This window comes from Podarcis melisellensis (assembly GCF_964234715.1).
Source record: "Podarcis melisellensis genome assembly, chromosome: 4".
In the NCBI taxonomy this organism is placed as follows: Eukaryota; Metazoa; Chordata; class Lepidosauria; order Squamata; family Lacertidae; genus Podarcis; species Podarcis melisellensis.
The window spans coordinates 70,264,225-70,283,698 of NC_138531.1; positions in this window are offsets into that span (position 1 = coordinate 70,264,225).

Sequence of the window (19,474 nt, forward strand, 5' to 3'; positions counted from 1 at the left end):
AGTCATAGATGGCTGACATTTACACTAAAGCGAAATTCTTTCCAAACTGCTGACAATTCCTGGTGGATCTGATCTCAGTTATGATGTTTAATATTTGTCGGAATCTCTGCTGTTCTGGATGGGAAAGCCTGTGTGGTTACTTGCAATCAGCCAGGCAAGCTCAGCTCCACTGGTCTGAAAATGAGTATTTGTCATCCTTCTGCCTCTAGAGTCTATCAGTTCACACCTTTCTCCTTAAAGCTATTGTTAACTCACATGGCCATTTATGTTTCCTTTCTCTTTTTTAAAATAAAAAGAAGGGAAGTCATTTTTATGTGTGATACTAACTTGGTTATTCTCAGAGTTGATCCACTGAAATCAATGGACTTCAGTTACTTAAGTGCATTGATTTCAATGGGTATACTCTAAGTATGATTAGGATTGGATATCACCCTATGTCTGTGGCCAATGTGGTGCTCTCCAGTGTGGCCACTGGTCAGGGAATGATGTGAGCTATAGCCCAACATTGCCTACCTGTCCTATGTTATGAGATTAGCATGATCATGGCTTGAATTTACAAGTTCATAATTTCCTTTAAGAACTGGGAGGGTCGGGGGAATCCCCTAGATTAAGGTTACCAGATTTTTTTCCCCAATGAATCCGGGGACACATTTCAACTTCAACAGGAATGATAGGATTTTGTCAGGGGACTGATTTGTAAATCTGGGGACTGTCCCCAGGAAACGGGGACGTCTGATAACCTTACCCTAGATTCAGTACCAAATAACCACAGGACACCTTTGCTCACCGGCGCTGTGGCCCATAGATTGCAGCAAAATACTGAGCAAGGTTCTGCCCAGTATCTTCTCTGTATGATGGGCTCATGGGAAAAAGCTGCCCCATTGCTGCAGAGGGAAAGGAAAAGCCTATATAAGGCTGCTTCTCCTGGAGTTCACAGTCCTTTTGCTTTGAGAGCTTCCTGCCTGCACACTCTCGGGTTAGAACCTTCATTGAGCAGTTTTGGATCACTGGTTGACAGGGCCAGAAGGGAATTTTTCCTCTCAACCTGATTGGCACTTGGTTGGGGTTTTCCCCATCTTTCCCTCAGTGAAATTACGGCTCCCCTTTGTTAGGCAGAAGAACATTGTTTGAGGGCAGAAATGGCATTGGTGAGGTTCAACATACTAGGGGGCCCCCATAAGGGGCCTGAGGGGAGGATTGACCACAGCAAACCCAAGCAAGGGTTCGGTATCTGCCTGCTTGGAATCTGCACCCTGGACCCCTAGTGAGACCTTGCTTGCTTGGCTTGTGCCATGTCAAGGTTCAACAGTGGCTGACTCCCATTATACAGGTCTGGAGCAATCCAAACCCAGCAGATCCATTCCATCAACATGGGGCTTGTGGAATGATGAATTGATCCTAGGACTCAATGCCATGCCAACCCTTGCCCTGTCTGCTGCTGTCAATAAAGATTTGGCCTGATTTTATCCCATCATCTTTGTCTGGTTATTTTGCTGCTCTCATGGGTCACATAATGCGCCTGACTGGGCAATAAAACCAAGCGTTGTTTGCAATGGCTTAACTATTTATCATGCTTTCAACTTGTCTGCATGTTGTAGCTGAGGGGCTGAGAATGAGGTCCATGTCACTCCTAAGGGCATCTAGGGAGTTCATGGTAGTTGAAATTTGAACCTGTGACTTTGTGACTCATGGTTGACACTATTGATTCAGCATGGCACTATATTGGGCAAGATGGCACTACCCAAAAACGTCCATTTTGGATGGGTGCATACAGTGTAAACCCCAGCATGAACTTGTGAATACCTATGTCCTCTCAGTGCTTTTGTCACAGGAAGGATAGTTTGGGGATTTGTTTTTGTTGTTTAGTCGTTTAGTCGTGTCCGACTCTTCGTGACCCCATGGACCAGAGAACGCCAGGCACCTCTGTCCTCTACTGCCTCCCGCAGTTTGGTCAAACTCATGCTGGTAGCCTCGAAAACACTATCCAACCATCTTGTAGTCTGTCGCCCCCTTCTCCTTGTGCCCTCCATCTTTCCCAACATCAGGGTCTTCTCCAGGGAGTCTTCTCATGAGGTGGCCAAAGTACTGGAGCCTCAGCTTCACAATCTGTCCTTCCAGTGAGCATTCAGGGTTGATTTCCTTCAGTATGGAGAGGTTTGATCTTCTTGCAGTCCATGGGACTCTCAAGAGTCTCCTCCAGCACCATAATTCAAAAGCATCAATTCTTCGGCGATCAGCCTTCTTCATGGTCCAGCTCTCACTTCCATACATCACTACTGGGAAAACCATAGCTTTAACTATACGAACCTTTGTTGGCAAGGTGATGTCTCTACTTCTCAAGATGCTGTCTAGGCCTGTCATTGCCCTTCTCCCAAGAAGCAGGCATCTTTTAATTTCGTGGCTGCTGTCACCATCTGCAGTGATCATTGAGCCCAAGAAAGTAAAATCTCTCACTACCTCCATTTCTTCCCCTTCTATTTGCCAGGAGGTGATGGGACCAGTGGCCATGATCTTCGTTTTTTTGATGTTGAGCTTCAGACCATATTTTGCGCTCTCCTCTTTCACCCTCATTAAAAGGTTCTTTAATTCCTCCTCACTTTCTGCCATTAAGGTTGTGTCATCTGCATATCTGAGGTTGTTGATATTTCTTCCGGCAATCTTAATTCCGGCTTGGGATTCATCGAGCCCAGCCTTTCGCATGATGAATTCTGCATATAAGTTAAATAAGCAGGGAGACAAAATACAGCCTTGTCGTACTCCTTTCCCAATTTTGAACCAATCAGTTGTTCCATATCCAGTTCTAACTGTAGCTTCTTGTCCCACATAGAGATTTCTCAGGAGACAGATGAGGTGATCAGGCACTCCCATTTCTTTAAGAACTTGCCATAGTTTGCTGTGGTCGACACAGTCAAAGGCTTTTGCATAGTCAATGAAGCAGAAGTAGATGTCTTTCTGGAACTCTCTAGCTTTCTCCATAATCCAGCGCATGTTTGCAATTTGGTCTCTGGTTCCTCTGCCTCTTCTAAATCCAGCTTGCACTTCTGGGAGTTCTCGGTCCACATATTGCTTGAGCCTTCCTTGTAGAATTTTAAGCATAACCTTGCTAGCATGTGAAATGAGTGCAATTGTGCGGTAGTTGGAGCATTCTTTGGCACTGCCCTTCTTTGGGATTGGGATGTAGACTGATCTTCTCCAATCTTCTGGCCACTGCTGAGTTTTCCAAACTTGCTGGCATATTGAGTGTAGCACCTTAACAGCATCATCTTTTAAAATTTTAAATAGTTCAGCTGGAATACCATCACTTCCACTGGCCTTGTTATTTGCAGTGCTTTCTAAGGCCCATTTGACTTCACTCTCCAGGATGTCTGGCTCAAGGTCAGCAACCACACTATCTGGGGTATACGGGACATCCATTTCTTTCTGGTATAATTCCTCTGTGTATTCTTGCCACCTTTTCTTGATGTCTTCTGCTTCTGTTAGGTCCTTTCCACTTTTGTCCTTTATTATGGAAATCTTTGTACGAAATGTTCCTTTCATATCTCCAATTTTCTTGAACAGATCTCTGGTTCTTCCCATTCTATTGTTTTCCTCTATTTCTTTGCATTGCTCGTTTAAGAAGGTCTTCTTGTCTCTCCTTGCTATTCTTTGGAAATCTGCATTCAATTTCCTGTATCTTTCACCATCTCCCTCGCATTTTGCTTGCCTTCTCTCCCCCGCTATTTGTAAGGCCTCATTGGACAGCCACTTTGCTTTCTTGCATTTCCTTTTCATTAGGATGGTTTTCGTTGCTGCCTCCTGTATAATGTTACGAGCCTCCATCCATAGTTCTTCAGGCACTGTCCACCAAATCTAAATCCTTAAACCTGTTCCTCACATCCACTGTGTATTCATAAGGGATTTGACTTAGATTGTATCTTACCGGCCCAGTGGTTTTTCCTACTTTCTTCAGTTTAAGCTTGAATTTTGCTATAAGAAGCTGATGATCTGAGCCACAGTCAGCTCCAGGTCTTGTTTTTGCTGACTGTATAGAGCTTCTCCATCTTTGGCTGCAGAGAATATAATCAATCTGATTTCGATGCTGCCCATCTGGTGATGTCCATGTGTAGAGTCGTCTCTTGTGTTGTTGGAAAAGCGTGTTTGTGATGACCAGCTTGTTCTCTTGACAGAACTCTATTAGCCTTTGCCCTGCTTCGTTTTGATCCGAAAGTTTGGGGATAGGTCTGGCCAAATTGAGTTTTTATCACCATCTGAGGCCATGGCAGGATTAGGATAGTAGTAGTAGGACACAACTATCCAAAGACTAGTGCTGTCTCCTATTCTCCCCAGCTAATAGCCTTGATGGGTCTGAAAGTCTGCGTTGTAATTTTTGAAAAGAGATTAAAATGCTTTCATACCTCATGTAGTGCTGTAAAAATTAATTAGACACTGTTTATACACTACTTGGAGGATGTAAAATGCAACATGAGTGTTAAGAGGTAATAATGGAGTTATTATTATGTACAGAAAGAGCAAATTGGTTTTGAGATACTTACTCTTTGAATTACTGTGTAAAGGTAACATGGGTGATGACTGCTATGTTCCCATAAGCCCCTCCTTCTGCCAGAAGAGCATTGTGAACTAGGGCCATGTGGGACTTGACATCTTTTCGCAGAGTCTGCAAGACAGAGCCTTTGGTCAGGGCATAGCCTGACTCCCTCCTTTGGCAATCTTCACAGAACTCTAGCCCAATGATTGCCATCAATTTGATTTGAATTAATTTTATAATGAAATGATTTTAGAATGCTGTATTATTTTATTGTTGTTAGCCGCCTTGAGACCGGCTTCGGCTGGGGAGGGCGGGATATAAATAAAATATTATATTATTATTATTATTATTATTATTATTATTATTATTATTATTATTATCACCCACCTGCCTGCCCTTTCACTGAGCAGCTTCATCATTGGGGGTGGGGTGGGGGTGGAGTCCAGCAGAGCTGTTCTTGACTGGAAAAGACCTCCACCTCTTTCAAGATTCCAGCATAGCAGATCAGGGGTTTGGATTGCACCCTAAATGAGCTGAACTTGCTTTCTGTGGAAATCAATTTGATAAGTAAATCCAGACTTTCCTTATTTCAAAGAGGACAAAGTTCAATTAAATTAGTCTGGATCCGAGCTGATAATCAGAATCATCATAACTTGTGTGCTTTTTGTAAAAACTTCCTCCTTCTCCTCCTCCTCCTCTTCTTCTTCTTCTTTTGCACCATTGCTGGAGGGGATTAAAAAACCAAGAGACTAGATTGTGCAAGTTAGAAGTGGAGAATGAGAAGGGTCATTCAGAAAGGAGAGTGACCTTCTCAAAGCTAACACTTTACTTAGATAATTTTCTTGGCAAGTAATGAACCTTAACTTGCTCTATATCTCCTCGGTGGCCTTTAAGACTTATTGATCCTTGCATAGCTGCCCACTTGTTCCAAGCCTGAGGCTCAACACCAGCTGTCTGTCTCAGCTACAAAAGGCGATAACATAAAATATATTCTGATTTTAATTTATTTTTTGCTTGCTGGTAGACTTTGTCTGAATTGTACTATTCTGAATTTAAGTTTAAATACTAAATGGTTGCAACAACAACAAATCCAAATACTCACATCATTCATTATTACTATTTATTATACATATATACTTGCCTTCATCATAAAATCTCAGGGTGGTTCACAAGATAAAATAACATACAAGGTAAAAGCACAAATAAATGGTTAAAAGAAAAAAAAACGCTCCTCTCTCTCACACATTTTAAAGATTGTAGAGTATTAATCAGCCAAAGGCTATTATTTATCAGACTTACCGGTATATAACAGATATCATTTGAAACCACAGCTCCAGGACTCAGATACATTAGTAAAGAAAAAATGGTTTATATGACTTAGAACACTGCGACACCAGATGGCGCTGTGGAGCCCCATCTTTCGCCACAGGATTTCCCTTTATGAAGTTTACAATGCGTTTAACTGAATCACATTTTTTATATGTCTAGATGCAGCCCAAATTTGCTCCTCATTGTACAATTATGCATTAAGCACACAGTCACACTTCAAACAAGTTTTTAAAAAAATCTTTTAAAGATTTCTGTGTAAACGAATCAATTTGTAGCAGCATCACACTATTGCAGACATTTCCTTTGAAGTGTTCCGAATCCTGCATTTGGCTGATAAGGAATTGTTACCTATAGTTTGGGTTAACAGTAAACAACAACAACAACATCTAGTACTACATGTGTGCATATACAGTTGTACATGCACAGACATTGATATGTGTTAGAATATGATAAAACTGCTTTCTGAATGCAGAAGAAATTCAATGCTGTTTGCATGCTAATAAGAAATGCTTTAATTCGCACTTCTGAAACCAATATGTGAACTGGAAATGAAATTACTGTATTATTATTATTATTATTATTATTATTATTATTATTATGCACCAGTCTACTTGCCATATTCTGGATTAGTTGTGGTTTCTGAGTCACCTTCAAATCCAGGCAGATGGGTGGGGTATAAATAAATAAAATAATAATAAATGGGTGGGGTATAAATAAAATAATAATAATAATAATAATAACAACAACAACAACAACAACAACAACAATAATAATAATTCAAAGGTAGCCCTACATAGAGTGCATTGCAGTAGTCCAAGAGGGAGATAACCAGAGCATGCACAACTGTCATGGACGTGACTTCCCACAGTCCAGATGAGCAGTCTGAGTGAGTGGAGCAGGTAGCCAGTTGGAAGAGGAAGAAAGAGACTTGCCTCTTTCTCAGACACCCGAAGGCAGTGGGCTAAAAAAACCCCTTCTTTATCAGTACAATGAGAGTGGGCTGGACGGAGGCCAATTCTCTGAGCAGCAGCCATTAGTCACCTCACAGGGGAGGAAGAGGTGGGAGCTGACCCCAAGAGTCCAAGGGTTCGCCGAAGAACAAAGGTCAAAGAAAGGTGTCAATCAAAGAAGAAGAGGGGAGAGCTTTCGTGTTTCCTGTTGGAGGCGCAATTTGCGCTCAGATGCCTCAACTTCATCTTGATAGAGGATCGCTAGTGTGAGAGGCTCTGAGGTTAATGAGTGTATACAATAAATCTTATAAATACAACTACTGTGTGCTGATTATCAAAGCCGGCAGCCTGCCAGATCCTGACAACCACTCTGGCGAGACAGTCTGCAGGCAGGTAGGGTCTCAGCCTGCGTACCAGATGGAGCTGGTAAACATCTACCCTGGACGCAGAATTGACCTGCACCTCCATTGAAAGCTGTGAGTCCAAAATGACTCCCAGGCTGCACACCTGGTCCTTTAGGGGCACAGTTACCCCATTCAGGATCAGGGATTCTCCATACCCACCTGCTGCCTACTCCACAAGAATGGCACTTCTGTCTTGTCAGGATTCAACCCAAATCTGTTAGCCGCCATCCATCCTCCAACTGTATACTGTCATCAAAACTGTATACAAGAATGTGATTATTAGGAGAATTTCACACTAAAACACTCACCTTTAAAAAAAATGTATATCTGAAATTGCTGCAAAAATGTGAAGAAGCAAATTATGGATTTTTAATTTTTTTAAAGATACTGAGACAACTGAAATGACATATTCACACATCCCTATTCTTGGCACCTAATGGCTTATATAATTATATGCCTACTGGTGATGAACATGATGCCATCTTGCAAAGTTATATGACTGGTCCATCTAGTTGAGAATTGCATCTGTAGGATTTCAGGCAGTCATCCTTGCCAATTGTACCTGGAGATCCAGGGGACTGAATGTGGGACCTTCTATATATGGACCATATGCTGTATCACAGACCTATGGCCTGTCCCCAGATCTTTGTTGGTGTAATTTGGAAAAATGGGGGAATTGCACTAAGTTTTTGGTCTGTGTTTTGAGCAGCCCATTCCCCCATGTCTGGATTCTGTGTAGAGACACTAGCTGCACTTGGCGACTTAGAAACAGTTCAAGGCCAAATGCCTGTAGCATGACTCCTCCATGCTCCCTTTCTCTAAGGAATGTGTTCATGTGCAGACACAGGTATAAAGCCAAGGCTGCATTCAGCAACATTGGTGGGAGTGTGAGGTATTCACTGAGAAGAGGCTTTTGCTTAGTGCAAGGGATCAGAAGACAAGCCAAATGTTATATGCTGTACAGCATGGTGAGCTAGCATGGTAAAGTGCTAATAGATCTCTCTGTAAAAAGGTAAAGGTAAAGGACCCCTGGACATCTAAGTCCAGTCAAAGGCGATTATGGGGTTGCTTTCAGGCCAAGGGAGCCAGTGTTTGTTCACAGACAGCTTTCCAGGCCATGTGGCCAGCATGATTAAACCACTTTTGGTGCAATGGAACACCGTGATGGAAACCAGAACGCACGGAAACGCCGTTTACTTTCCTGCCACAGCGGTACCTATTTACCTACTTGCACTGGTGTGCTTTCGAACTGCTAGGTTGATAGGAGCTGGGACAGAGGAACGGGAGTTCACCCCATCGTGGGGATTCAAACCACCGATCTTCCAATTGGCAGCAGATAACACCAAAGGTTGCTAGGTAGGTTCATAGCTGTGGCAATCAGAATAAGGGCCACTAACTGACTGCTGACTCAGGACTTTAAAGTGTGCTCCTATATCAAATTTCCTTTTCTGCATATACTGTAATGTTTTACTGTTTCTTTGGCCATTGGCTAATGCAAATAAAGTTTTATCTATCTATCTATCCTGAGGGAGACTGTTCTGATCGGCAGGCCCAAAAGGGTCAGTGGTTTTGACCACAGCGCTACCCACGTCCCATCCTTCTGTAAATCTTTACAAGGTTTTCTTCCAAGACCAGAAGAATAGTATTATAGCAGATGAGTTAATGGAACACCACCGTATCTTAAAGTTATTGCAGCTAGGGTGTTTATGCCTCTCTTGTGCCATGAGACACTTAACTGTATGGGAAAGGAGTTTTCTGGGAGAGAAACTGACTGTTGTAAAGCAGGAACCTCTGATGTTCTGCTGGGAGACTATGCTGGAACTCTGCATATGCTGCTGATAGCATTGGTTGTAATGTGGTAGTAACCACAACAAGAGATGATGGGCCCAAATCTAATCAGTGTATACTTCCAAGTTGTTTTTTGGGAGTAAGGGTTCTGACAGTGTGTCACTCTGGGAGGGTTCCCGCCAAAGAAAGCTGTTGAGAAAATTCACCTTCGAAGGAGCCAAGCATGGAAAAGATGGCTCTTAGTCTCTTACTTTATTTTCACTACTTGAAAGCATTCTACAATAGTGCATCTACCTGTGTGGCTATTTTCTGAAGGTTTTGGTGAAGCAGTGAGCTGAACATCTTCCTTAAGTTTGAGGAAGAGCTTTCCATATTGTTTGGGACATTTGTTCTATTATTTTTAAAAATGTTCATAAGCTTTCACCCTTTGTTAGAAATGAACATGAACATTATGCTTCAGTGTGCTGCATTAAAAACATGTCCATTATGTTCTAAGGGACATCTGGCAGTTTTGTTCTTAGCATACTTCAGTATACATAGCTGGCTATATCTAGGAACATACTGTGCTTAATTCGAAGTCCCATTGAAGCTCGTGCTTAACTGCATGGCTGAACAGCCAAAGGTTCCGCAGAGCTCTTTTACAGAATCAGGATATTAGAAGCTGAAGAATGAAATTAAATGGGGCCTCCAAAATGTTGAATCTTTTAAACCTGAATTCTCATTTAAAGCAAGAAAAAAAGAAATGCAGTAAGATTTCAATGAATTAAATTTCTAAATGGTATTCTTTAATCATGTTCCACCTTATAACTGCTGCTAAGATTATAATAGCTAAAAATGTGGGGGCTGGGAGTATATCTCCTACTGAATAGATTGATAATTTTTTGTCCATAGTAACTATGATTAAGCTACCTAATTACAAAAGAATACATATAAGCTAGCCTAATACTGTAGGTTTATGGAAAGATTTGTAATTTTTTGTAATGTTTTGGAACAAGTTTAATTATAATGCCCAACCTTATGTTCCTTTCAACCTGCTGTAACAGTATTTCTTTATGTTCTTTATCTTTGGTTTATTATGTTTATTAATAACATCTTAAAAGAATTTAAAAGGTGTTAGAATTATTTATTTCCTGTTTTAACACCAAATTTTACTAGATTATTTGTATTTTTATATATTTTTAAAAAATTAGTGGCATTCTTTTTTCCCAAGGATTCTCTGCCCCATTAATTCTCAAAGACAGATCTTATTGTCTTCCTTTTATATTTTTCCCCTAGCAACACAGATCTTTATGATGTGAAACTATACTTCTTTAAACTTATGTCAGAAGTATGAAGCTTGATTTAACTATGAAGAAGTATTTGGGTAGTCTGAAAGAAATACAATAATCAGAAATTCGCTTGGTAAATTTGCAATGCCAACCTGGCACTCTGACTAACTAAAGCTATTCTGATCTTCCTTTTTTATCTTTATTTTTTTTGCTACATTTTACTTATGTTCACAAAAATCCCTTGAAGTGAAATACTGTTTCACATCTTAAAAACACAAAGTACAAGAGTAAGAATTAGTAAGACTCCCACCTTGAGAGAAGGGAAAAGATGTAGGTAGACTCTGCTAGAAAATGTAATTCCTCTCCCAGTTCCCAATGGAATGGATGTACAAATTACTTTATTGCTGTAAGCCAACTGCCACTTCTGTTCATCCTCTGTGTTCCCCTTGCCACCAGGCAAAGCATTCCAGCTGTGTTTGGCTACAACATGTGTCTTGTGGGTTTTCTTTTTAATTTTACCATGCTGAAGATGTTGCATCCAACTTCACAAATGTCACTTTAAAAACAAACTGACAAGCTTTGGGAATCAATCCATAGAGGCCACTTGACCCAGAAATAAGTTTGGAGTGTCTTCTCTCTAGAATAAGTTACTAATAGCAGATACTCCATTGGCATTGGCACCAACATTTTTTGAAATAGAAAAAACAACAACAATCAGACTTGCTTGCTCCATTCATTCATTAGCTAACTTCAGTTCTTGTATTCCCCCAAGCCAATGTGGAATAGTGAAATCCCACCCATGTTTACTCACAAGACCGCCCTGTGATAATCAGTGGCACTTACTCCCAGGTATTCATGCATGGAAGTGCTGCCTAAGCCATTTGCTTTTCACTTGCCAGCAGAGCCACAAATCCCTTCTTTGTTCTAAGAAACTTTCAGAGTCAATCGCAGTTTTACCAATTCTCATTTCCAGACATAAGTACATCAACAACATTAATTCTATGTGTGGCTTGTTTGTTTTGTTTTGTTTTTGCTATAGTTTATAAGGTTTGTCAACATTAATGAGCACTTGTGCACTACTAGTGTAGTGGACTGTGGTGCCTTGGGGAGGAGAAAGGGGAAACACAGGAGGGGTGACTCATTGAGGGCACCTTGCCATAGCCTCCCCCCTCCCCAAAAATATATAGTGCTGACACTAGGAGTGTCACTCTATGTTTCAGTTCTCTTGTTCATTCAGTGGATTTCCCACAGCCCAGCCAGAAGCTAGCTCAACTTTTAGTGGAAGCACCAGTTCTTTCTGGGTGGTTTACACACAAAAAACATACTTTTTGCAATGAAAAATGGTATCAAGAAGGTTAGGAGTAAATGAGGGACTTCAAGATTGTGGCAGAAATCATGACAAGGGGCATAATTTGCTTTGAAATACACCACCGGCAACCATTTCCCTTTTCCAACTCAGAATTTCCTTGTGCCTTTCCAGATACAGAACTTCTTTTCTTCAAACAAGCATGTATAGTTGTGAAAACATCAACAGCTGCAACAGGGTAGTTTCTTGGTCTGAAAATCCTCAGCTCTATTCATCACACATCTTCACTTAGCTAGTAGGAGATTTCAGCAGAGACGAATGTAAATAAGTGGGGTGGCGGATGGTGTGTGTGCGCGCGCATCTGGTTGCATCACCATTTATAAAGGAGCAGGAGTAGGTGGAACATAGTGATTAAGATTTAAAGTGTGTTGTGTTCTAGGGAATTAGAAATGTGACCCACGTTTTCTAAATCAAGATAACTCAGCAGGGAGGCACCCAAAGAAAAGTAACTTCTTGTTGTTTTAAGGAGCACACAGAGGCTTGTGTTTAATTAGCACAATGAAGCACACAGTTCCCATGCATCCTGTATTTAATTTAATAGGGCTTGTTTGGGAATGACAGCTGCAAACCTCACCGCATGTGTGCATGATATTGTATCAGGAGAAAATAGAATATGGGAGGTGTTCCTAAGAGCAGCTTTGGATGTTTTTAAACCAGGGTGGGTGGAACTGGCCAATTCTGCTCTGCTGAGTTTCGGTAGACAGAAGAACAAACTAATTCCACTTTGACAAATCTCTTAAATGGATAATAGAATCCAGGATGGCTTCTATAGTTCACTTGCAGCTAGAGGGCTGTGTTAGAAACTACTGTCCTGCAGCTAACAGGCTGAGATACAAACAGGAGAATGGTTTGTTTTGGTACATGCATTCAGATATGGGGAATACTATGTTATAATGCAAAACAGCATGGGTTTTGCCCTCCATCAAGGTATGTGAACCGGTGGCAGTACACATGGAATATGATGCTGTGCAATGTTAAAAATTGGGCTTGCTTGGAACTTATCCTCTATGCACTCACACTTCCCTTGGTTGTTTATGACCTAATCCAGATGGAGAGTAAAGTCTGAGTCCTGCATTGTTTTATGAAAGATCTGAACCTTATTGTTTTGCTAGAGGAATTTTCCTGCGAGAATTCACTCATGCCTGTTGGTTGCTTACATCAATAGGACTTTCCTTGGGCACAGTAACTGCAACTGTGAAATAAGAGTCAATTGCCAATCAGGTTGGTTTTTGTACATGGGGAAGGAAGGCACCATCTTGTCCTCCACATCAAGCAGCAAAATGTCTTGGTCTTGCCCTCCTTAGATTATAAAAAGGTAAAGGTAAAGGACCCCTGACAGTTAAGTCCAGTCATGACCGACTCTGGGGTTGCGGCGCTCATCTCGCTTTATTGGCCAAGGGAGCCGAGGGAGCCAGCGTACAGCTTCCAGGGTTATGTGGCCAGCATGACTAAGCCACTTCTGGCAAACCAGAGCAGCACACAGAAACGCCGTTTACCTTCCCGCCGGAGCGCTACCTATTTATCTACTTGCACTTTGACGTGCTTTTGAACTGCCAGGTGGGCAGAAGCAGGGACCGAGCAACGGGACTTCACCCCGTCACGGGGATTATATGGATTATAGGGAGGCAGAACACATGCTTGTTAGAGTTCTTGCAAACAGAATCCCTGATCTGGACCTTGTGCAGGGTGGAAATGAACAAGCTCGCCACAAGAAACAGTTTAGTTTTACTGCAAACTAGTTACATAGTAAATGTTCCAAAATTCATATTGATACATTGCTTTGTTTCACTAGTAATGTGGTCCAATCTTCTTTATGTCCTTCATACGTTCCAAGAACTATCCTCTCTTTCATCCCAGAGAAAGATCCATACAAGCAACCTGCTTGTTCAACATGCTAAGCTGACTCAGGACTCGCTCTAACTGGCATTGACAAGATTCGTCTCCCACTAAGATAAGGTTACCAGACGTCCCCATTTCCCAGGGACAGTCCCCAGATTTACAAATCAGTCCGCTGACAAAATCCTAACATTCCAACTCATTTCAATGAAGTGTCCCCGGATTCATTGAAAAAAATCTGGTAACCTTACACTTGGCTTCTGCTTGGGTTTCTGGGGATAAGTCATCAATAACCTGAATGTTGAAAACAAAACCTGCAACCTCTCCTGCTGCATCAGCTACAGACAAATCTCTCGCCTAATGCAAACCTCTGCATGGTATTTCAAAAACAAAGCATACAAGCACAACATTGTATGCACATTTAATGTATATCCTTAACAATGTTTTGGCTGCACAACCAGTCCCCCATATCTTCCATTAAAATAACCTCAGGCAGCTGCGCTGGAAAGACCTCTGCCTGTGACCTGTTAGTCAGAGTAGATGGTGCCAGGCTAGATAAGTTGGTGGCCTGATGCTGTATTGCAACTTTAAATATTCACATGAATTTTTGAAAAATACAACTCTGTCAGTCCAATCCAAACTTCTCTGAAGTAAATTCTTCTGGTTTCATTGTGAATTACTTCCAAATATACGGTATATGCTTAGGATTGCAGCATTAATCACCTCCCCCTTCCCCAAAATCTGCTAAAATATTGGAACATGCATCACCTAGATTTCCCCTTACCATGGTGAATAATAATGTTTAGTTCATATCAGATATATTATAGGAACTTGCAAGCAGTGTCAGCCTTGGGGGTCATATTTGCCTTAAATTGCTTTTTAATGTTTCAGTTAATCTGGCTATTTCACTTCACTCTACACTTAATGGAGATGTTTCTTACAGCCTTTCGGAGCTCTGGATATGATGAGCCCAGTGCTAGTCATTCAAAAGCACAGTCAATCTCAGATATATAAAAAATGAAATAGCAGTGGGCGTGAAGAGGAGTGACAGCCTGTTCCATCTGCTCCTGCCTTTTGTGGTGTAATTTATATACACAAAGCCTGGTGAGCTCTCCACCACCCAACCCAGAAGTGCTGCAGCACCATGTGCATCCTGGTCCAGCCGTAGGTCACAAAAGTGAAAGCATTTCAAAAACCCAGAAACAAAGCAAAGTGGTGAGGAACTGCTCCATCTTCTTCCTTACAGAGGAGTCCAGCCTTTCCAGTGAGCTCAAGGCTTTTAATAAGACCAAGTTTTTGGTTGCCCATTACTTGACTTTTTTGCCATGGACAATCTCCAAACCCCCTTGCTATGGTTTATTTGGTGACCATATTCAGGGCCAGAGAGGAATTTTTCCTGTAGATGAGTTGGCCATTCTGTGGGTTTTCACCTACCTCATAGCAACAGTCACAACCTTGGCAGATAAGGCATTGGATGGATCCTTAGCTGATTGGGTACCCAGCTAAGCTGATTGGGTACCCAGTCCAAGAGAGGTGTATCTATCCAGCAGTTCACATGGGGACTGATGGGCCATAGCATTCCTCTCAATAGTGGTCCAAGCAAGATTGTAGCAACTGGTCCATGTCAGGGGCAACCCCCCAGCTCTGGGTTGACCACACCCTATTCATCCATTAGCAGACAGGCTGCTTGAGACTCAATCCATGCCAAAACCTACTTACAACTGTAATCAAGAAAAGTTGTGGCCTATTTCAACCCAATGCAATGTGCTTATTTCTATAGTTCATCTCTCACCACACTGCAGGTATAGTGAGCCTGCGATGGCAATCTCTGGACCCTGAATCCCATCTCTGAACCCTGTTACCACTTGAGATCTTGAGAATCCAGCCTGTTTTAGGGAGCTGTCAATAAACTTAGTTGCTTAGGCAAGTATTTAATGTTTAATGTGAAAGGTGGATGGTTACATTAACCCTGGATGGTTAAGTCCAGTCAAAGGTGAATATGTGGTGTGGTGTTCATCTTGCCTTAGGCCAACGGAGCCGGTGTTTGGCTCTGGGGCACCTGAGTGAGTGCCAGGGGTCTGAACACTCATCCCCAACACCACTTTCTGGACACAATCCAGGAGGGAAGAGCAGAACCACTGCATAACAGTGACCCAACTCTCAAGCCTCCTAGATGGTCCAGTGGGATGCCATGGTCAATGGTATCAAAAGCCAGTGAGAGATCCATCAGAACCAGGAAACAGCTTTCACCTCTGACCCTAATCCATTGGAGATCATTGACAAGATCTTAAAACCAGAAGAACTTGGCTTGGATACTACATTATAAAGGTCATGGTAAAAATTATAGTGTATTGAGGGACACATCATGTCAAGTGTTTGCGTGGTTTTTAAAAAATATGCAGGGTTCTCCTTTCCCTTTTGCATGTATTCCTATTATTGCCGCTGCTTTGAGGAGCAGCAGAAAATTGTGTTTTTCTGCTTTCCCCAGAGAAGAAAACATGGATAGAGAATTTGTCTGGACAATAAATGTTGGAAACTTACACTCCGGATATTGGAGTGGAGATGTAATTCAGTATTGGGACCTGGAAAATTTAATAATACTCTGTTTATTTTGTTATTTTCATGATGCTATTTCCACTGTGTACTTCTATATTAGACTGTGTCTCAAGATGCTATATTGATAGATAATATAAATGTGTTTATTTGGTTTAATTGCAACTGACTCTGCTTCCATGCAAGTCCTTCTAGTTTGAATCTTGAGGAAAGTAATAAAAGATTGCAGTAGCACTGCTGCTGTCCATGTGTGTGAGAGAGACAGAGAGTGTGTAAGTGTAAAACAGTCAGCAGCAGATAATCAACACAGTGTACTGTGGATATTTCACCCCTCCCATTGCAATAATTTACTGACAATGTTTTCAGAAAGGGGGGGGGGCTGAATCTGCTCATCGCTTCTTCCGCTCCAGCCTGACTCTGTGGAGTCTGAGTGTTATCTGTGTAGAGATAAGCAACTGTAACACTCATGCAGTCCAGTAGCCTCCGAGAGTCGTTAGTCTTCAGTTTATTTCTAGTTTGCAGTAGCTGTAAAAGAATAAAGAAGTTATGCTTCAGAGCCGTCGTTCGTGTAGTTCATACTCTGCTGTGCTCCGCTGACTTTGGAACTGAGTTTGGTGCTCACAGCTCAAAGTTGTGAGTCCATTGCACTTAGACCTGCTTCCTGCACTGGAAGGTCTCTGGAAGTGCTTTCCCAGCTCGCCTGGCCCACTCGGGACTGAAGAGGTTGAGTCCTGTCGTTGCCACCGGCTTAAAGGCGAAGCTGACATGAACTTCATGGCTGAGCAGCAATTTGCACCTGGATTTTGTCAGCCCTAATCCAACACTGAAACCATTGCACCACACTGGCATATGCATTCCAACAAGGAAATAAACAACTACCTGACTTTTAGAAGACATCTGAGGGCAGCCCTGTTTAGGGAAGTTTTTAATGACTGATGTTTTAATGTATTTTTAATCTTATGTTGGGAGCTGCCCAGAGTGGCAGGGGAAACCCAGCCAGATGGGCGGCGTATAAATAAGTTGTTGTTATTGTTGTTGTTGTTTGCAAGACACTGCCAAATTTCAGTTTATAGCTGTGTTGGTATAAATGGCCAGATCCACCAGTACATTTTTCTGGATGATGATGCATTCTGTCACCCGAAGTCATAATACAGTGGTACCTCGGGTTAAGTACTTAATTCGTTCCGGAGGTCCGTTCTTAACCTGAAGCACCACTTAGCTAATGGGGCCTCCTGCTGCTGCCGCGCCGCTGGAGCCGATTTCTGTTCTCATCCTGAAGCAAAGTTCTTAACCTGAAGTACCATTTCTGGGTTAGCGGAGTTTGTAACCTGAAGCGTACATAACCTGAAGTGTATGTAACTCGAGGTACTACTGTATTTGAATGGTGCAGTGAACATTATTCTAATACCTGAGCTCTTGTTTCCCCAGATAGTGGTTCATTGGATCAGATCTTGCAACTTTTGCATTGTGTGATTATGCTACTATACAAAGACAAGGAAGTTGCTAGATATGGCACCTAACAGTGGTGAATTGAGATGCAGCCATCGCTTCTTTTCATAGCTTAATTCTTCATTTTTGTTTTGTAATCACCCAACAGGGAGAGGGGAGTCATTACTAATTCATTCCAGAAACACAAATCAGACTCCCTTCTTACAAAAATGCTTCCCTAGCTGCTGGTGTGGAATGTTCCTTATCAAGCTTCATATAAACTTTTAAAAATATTTGATTTTCTGTATTTACACAAAGTGTTGAATGACAAAGGCAAATTCTGTTCATTAAAAGAAAATCTGAAGCCATGTATTCAGTGAACACTGACCAGACCTATATGTGCATTTTATTTTTATTTAATAATTTAACTCATGCCTATGAAAGATATATTGGATGTACAGTCAAGAATAATGAAGCCGTCTGTCTACAGAACCGAGTGAATGTAACTATCCAAGTTTCTAGGAGAGCTGTATAAGTAGCAAAGAATTTCCATTCCCCAAGTTTTCAGTGTATGAGTTATCCTTAAACTAATTGTGATTCCCAGCATTGCTTTTCAATATTGTTAAAATTAGACGTCCATGTTTCAGCTCAATGGAGCACTTTGAGAAACAGAATCTAAATAGAACCGAATAATCATTAGTCCCTCCATTTTTACATAATATGTTAATGTTTCACAGCACACTCTAGAATGGGAAGCACAAGAATTCTTGCCCCACCTATGAATGCTGGTTGAATGGTCTTCAGTTGGAGCATTACAGAGGCTCTTCCCACACTCCACTACTCACTAGCTGAAGTCAACTAAGCTCATGATGGTTGTCAGTGACCCACCAGCCAACCTGTATTTATTTATTTATTCATTTAGAAAATCTGTATACCATGTAGGGATTTTTGACAAAAAAAAAACCCTAAGCAGTTTACAGAAATTATAAAATCATTATAAAATCAAAATACAGCAGAATATAAATGTACTGCAACCAGGCCCTGTTTCAGGACATATGTGGCTCCAGATGTTACAAAATAATGGCTGCCATCTACATATTGGTGACACTTCACTCCAAATCTGCTGCTACTAGTAACTATAAAAGGTGAAGGACCCCTGGATGGCTAAGTCCAGTCAACTCGCTTCAGGCTGAGGGAGCCGGCGTTTGTCTACATGCAGAAGTGGCTGAACCACTTCTGGCGCAACAGAATTCCATCACGAAAACCAAAGCGCACGGAAACGCTGCTTACCTTCCCACCGCAGTGGTATCTATTAATCTACTTATCTACTTGCACTGATGTGCTTTCGAACTGCTAGGTTGGCAGTAGCTGGGACAGAACAACAGGAGCTCACTCCATCATGTGGATTCGAACCACTGACCTTCCAATCAGTACATCCTTTCATATTTTGCTAGTCCATAACAAGCTCCTTATGATCTCTGAAGTCCCCCAGCAATTAGTTTAGTTTCTAAATTGCTTAATTAATTGAAACTAAATTAAAATATTTATAGGCTGCTTTTATGGTAAAATGCTCTCAAGCTGACTTCCAATATATTCATATTATAATCAGTTGGAACCATAAAACACCATAAAATACCAAGAACCAGTCGTGTCACTAAGGGCAACAGCAGAACCCTTGGATCTCTTGAACTCTGGGACACGGCCAACTATCACACAATAAAGCAAAAAAATAATAATCTAAAACTATTGCAACACCATGTCATACAGCAGCACAATAAAATCATTATTAATGAGAAATAAATTCTAAGTAAATGGGCCATGGGAGCCATTTGAAGGCCTTGTTTCCACAAGCATGGAGCTACCTCTAAGGAGGTCCTATCCCATGTACTACTGTGAGAAGTTACTTACGTGGACTTACAATGAGACAAGGAGACACCGAGATAAGGTCTATTACTTCCCTTTTATTATAACGCGTTTGCAAAGGCGGGCTCCCCGTCCCAGGGTGGTACGAAGAGCCCCGAACAATG